General features: G+C 42.3%; 2 pseudogenes; both read left to right on the top strand.

The window, feature by feature from the left end:
* Window positions 1–1,915: 1,915 nt before the first annotated feature.
* LOC147321375 (uncharacterized) lies at window positions 1,916–3,160 on the top strand (annotated as a pseudogene).
* Window positions 3,161–3,242: 82 nt separating this feature from the next.
* Window positions 3,243–4,208, top strand: LOC147321374 (uncharacterized; annotated as a pseudogene).
* The last annotated feature ends 635 nt before the right edge of the window (window positions 4,209–4,843 follow it).

Genomic DNA, 4,843 nt, shown 5'->3' with positions numbered 1-4,843 from the left:
ATGGTGGCAGACCAAGCACTTATTTGTGCTTGGTCTTATTTGTACACACTAATAATGTGTTCTTATATTTGTTCTAAACCTATCTTTGTATAAAAAAAAAAAAAATCCCCTCTCAACCCCGCAGCCTGTCTTTTATCCTCAGGTCCTCTACCAGAAGCCTGGGAGTCTGAGGGTCCTGCACAGTATCTTAGCTGTTCCTAAGATTGCACTCTTCTGGACAGAGATCTCAAATGTTGTTCATGGGATTTAGGCCACTTGCCTAGCCTGGGTGTCACTGCACCGAGTGCTCCGATTGACACTGGGGCGACTGTTACCTTCACCCTCCACATCTTCTTGAGTTCTTCTCTCAGCCCTTGGTACTTCTCCAACTTCTTAAGTTCCTTCTGCCTGATGTTGTTATCACTTGGAATTAGGGCTGGGCGATATGGCCTAAAATCAATATCACGATAAATTGAGCAGTTAACCTCGATAACGATAAATGGACGATAACCACCCCAAGTGCCAAAAAAAGAAACGTTTTTGTTTTTTTTTTCATTTGATGGGGCTGTGGCAGGCAGCATAGTTCCTCCAGTTATTTTGATAATATTATTCCCCCTAGACCTATTCATTGCAATTATATTATTACCACTTTAAAGGACTGTAAAATGTCACTGAAAATAAATGAAGACAATAGTAGTAAGCACTTTTAGTGGTTAAGATTTATTAACTGAACAAAATAAAAAGTGTAGGATACAATATGTAACCATGCTCTCTAAAAAATGTGTATCCCTTGTAAACAAAATAGTTTAATAATAAATATGTTTCACATTGGCTATTCACAAAGTAAACAATGATTGTGCAAATGTAATGCCATCATGGACAAAGGCCTATCTCTGCTAAGGCCTTGAGGTAATATAACTTGTAAACAAATAATGTCACAAACACAAATGTCAATTGAACACAGAAAAAACTATAATAAATACTAAGCACTGCCATGTGACTAGTGAAAACTACAAACTCTTAAACAAAAACATTAAATAGTGCTGTTTGCAAAAAACTTCAATAGAAGACTGATAGTTAAAATTAGGCAGGGCTTGAACATTTTTTTGTTAACAAGCGTCTCCTCTTCCTCCTCCACCAGCTCTACCTCCGTCGCTGCTGCTTCAACATTTAAATCGTCCTCCATTTGTTCACCCGTGTCTCATCTTGTTACAGGTAGTAGAGTCTTAAAGGGACATGAACATCGCCAACCTGCACATTCTTTTTTTTTTTAAATACCGAATTTACCGACATGGGCAAAATGACGTCGATGAGAGTCATAAATTTCGGTAACGATAAATTTTTGATATATCGGCCAGCTCTACTTGGAATAGCTACATCTATCACTATGGCTGCCTTTCTCTGCTTGTCCACTGCTACTTTGTCCACTTGGTTATCTTTCACCAGTTTGTTTGTCTGTATCTGGAAGTCCCACAGGATCTCGGTTTGGTCATTCTGGACCACCCTAAGGGGCATTTTGACCTATATTGTTGATCTCCAGCAAGACCCACATAAAACCGTATACAGGAAGTTGATTTCAGCTGATCAAAATGTTCTAATCCCTGATCCTATGAGTCTTACCCAGTGCATAATGCAAGGTTCTGCAGCCAATGTGGGTGAGTGTTCTTGCCCAGTACTTACTACCTCGAAATCGTCCAGGTGTCTTGCCTGCTAACCCTGACATTAAAAATCTGAGTCACCTTATAGGTCAAATTCTGTCAGTTCCACCAGTTAACAATAGCTGCCCTAAACGGGGCACATCGGATTACTTTTTTCAAGTAATGAGTAATGTAAGGGATTACTATTGCAAAAACGGTAATTAGATTACCGTTACTTTCCCGTAGGAACGCTGCGTTACTGCGTTACTAAAACCGTGATTTTTTTGCGAGAATGTCTCATGACAATGACGTAAGCGAGTGCGACGGCTGTGGTAGCACGTGTGTCAACAATAGAAAACATGGAGCGAGGGATAGAGTACGATCGTGCAGCATTTAATACTTGGAAATACTGACATTACTTTGAATTTGACTCTTTAAAAAGCGACAAAAACATAAGCGTACGTTGTACACTCTGCATCAGAAGAAAACTTCTTTCTACGTCGAAAAATTCCACTTCCAACCTGAGCAAGCACCTAGCACGCTGCCACAAGAATGTTAAATTGACAGAAAACCCCCAGGATCCCCTCACTGACGTGACCGCTGTGGCTACCACATCTACTTCCACCGGGCAAACCTCAGATGGACTCACTCCTGCTAAACAGGTTAAACTAGACGTAAGAGCGACAGGACTTAGTGCCGCTGAACTGAAGAAGCTCGTCGCTGCCTATATCGTCGAGGACATGTTGCCGATTTCCACTGTTGACTCTGAATCATTCCGACGCATCGTAGAAAAAATACCAACTAAAAGTGGTGTCAAGCTGCCCCAGAGAAAGTCATTTGTAGGATACCTTGAGAGAGAATATGACAAAATGAACTCTAACTTGAAGGCTACACTCGAAGAGGCAGTTTGTTTCCACCACTGCTGACATCTGGACGGTAAATAATAAAAGTTTTATGGGTGTAACAGTTCACTGGATTAATTCCACATTACAGCGCAACAAGGCCGCTCTAGCATGCAAGAGAATTAGAGGCAGCCATATCTATGATGTAATCGGAGCAGAGCTCAAAGAAATCCATTCATCATCTGGACTACAAGGCAAAGTCATTGCATCTGTAACGGATAACGCATCCAATTTTGCCAAAGCATTCAGAGTATGTCAGCCCTGTAATTTGGAGTCTGAATCTGAAAATGAAGAAGGTGATGACGAGGAACCGACCTTTACTGATGTCATAGAAGCTCTTTCAGCTGCATCTGGTGATGCACAGTTTAGCCTCCCTCCACACTACAGATGTGCATCGCACACAATTAACTCGATTTCAACAAGCGATGTTGACAAACATCTAAATTCCTGTGCAGACACCAAGGCTGCATATAGGAGTAGCATTGCAAAATGTTCTGCTCTTTGGACTAAAGCAAGTCGATCAACATTAGCCTCTGAACAGGTGGAGGAAGTCAGCCGGAGGAAACTAATGGTACCGACATCCACAAGGTGGAATTCCCTGTATGAGGCCATTTCTAGAATCATCACAATTCCCTTGAATGAACTTAATCCCCTGTGTGTAAAACTGGGAATCAAGTGCCTTAATGAAAGGGAGTACCAGTTCTTGAAAGAGTACTGTGCTGTGATGAAGCCCCTGACAGTGGCTCTGGACATCTTACAAGGGGATGAGTGCACCTACGGGGCTTTACTGCCAACACTCACAAGCCTGATGTCAAAGACCCTTGCCCTGAAAGATGACCTCTATGACAGCCAGCCTTCCAGATGTCATTGTAAAGGTAAGATTATTATTAACTGCTTTGGGTGGATTTGTTAAATTTATTATACCATTCACAGTGGGTGGATGTTATACTTTGTTTTAAGCAGCGGGTACAATTATTAAAATGATAGAATAAAAGACCAAGTTTTCACCCCTTGTTAAATATCAGGGACATTGATCATCATTAATCATGAATATTAATCATAATATCAACAAAACCAAAATTAAATCTCATACAGTATTGATAATAGAAAATACAGATGGTTTAGAGCTGTAAAGCCCATAAAATAATGACAATAGGTAATTATATAGTAAAATAATTTTATTCTTAGATGCATCATGTTGTATGTTACAGGCCATCAAGACTCGTTTTGATGCTGTTCTGGACAGCCAAGAAGGACTTCTCGCAGCGGCCACTTGTCCCAAGTTTAAACTTTGTTGGCTGAGAGATGAGCGTAGGAGAGAGTATGTGAAGGAGCTCCTGATAACAGAGTGTCGTAAAGCTGCTCCTGCAACTGACAACACTAATATGTCCCAAATGCCAGCCAGCCCAGCTGAAATGGACTTTTTTGAATTTCAGAATCAGCCCACAGAAAGCTTCTCAGCAGAAAAAGAAGTAACTGACTTTTTAAGGTCAGACTATGAGCTCGAGATTCTGAATCAGTTCCCAAATCTCACAAAGATGTACATGAAATACAACAGTCTAACTCCATCCAGTGCACCAGTGGCTGTTCAGTTTAGGTGGATTGGTGCTTTCCCCCAAAAAGGAACAGAATGTCTGATAGAAGGTTTGAGAAGCTTCTGCTGATGCGATATAACCAGTGTTGGGACTAACGCGTTATTAAGTAACGCGTTACAGTAACTACGTTATTATTGGGTGATCGTGGTTCAAGAGTTGGGAGTTTGCCTTGTAATCGGAAGGTTGCCGGTTCGAGCCCCGGCTTGGACAGTCTCGGTCATTGTGTCCTTGGGCAAGACACTTCACCCGTTGCCTACTGGTGGTGGTCAGAGGGCCCGGTGGCGCCAGTGTCCGGCAGCCTCGCCTCTGTCAGTGCGCCCCAGGGTGGCTGTGGCTACAATGTAGCTTGCCATCACCAGTGTGTGAATGTGTGTGTGAATGGGTGGATGACTGGATATGTAAAGCGCTTTGGGGTCCTTAGGGACTAGTAAAGCGCTATATAAATACAGGCCATTTACCATTTACCATTTACCATTGTGGTAACGAGCACGGTAAGTAGTTATTATGCCAAAATCAGGAACGCGTTACTCGTTACTGGGATTTAGATAGGCTCGTTACTCGTTACTTCGTGTGGTGGCATCGCGGAGCTTCCACAGATTCAGTAACATTAGCAAGTGGTGGAGGCCAGCAGGTGGATGAAGGAAAGGGGACGCAGAAGGAAAAGAGACCCGAGGCGGCCGCCGGTCCAAGTGTGAACTGAACTTCAGGTAAGAAGTTATAACCTGCAGTC

The sequence above is a fragment of the Aulonocara sp. 'chitande type north' Nkhata Bay genome, linkage group LG9, assembly GCF_057382095.1.
Source record: "Aulonocara sp. 'chitande type north' Nkhata Bay isolate Kocher_YH1m ecotype deep benthic linkage group LG9, A_spYH_male_GT1.1, whole genome shotgun sequence".
Lineage (NCBI taxonomy): Eukaryota > Metazoa > Chordata > Actinopteri > Cichliformes > Cichlidae > Aulonocara > Aulonocara sp. 'chitande type north' Nkhata Bay.
This window is presented reverse-complemented; position numbering and strand designations above follow the sequence as displayed.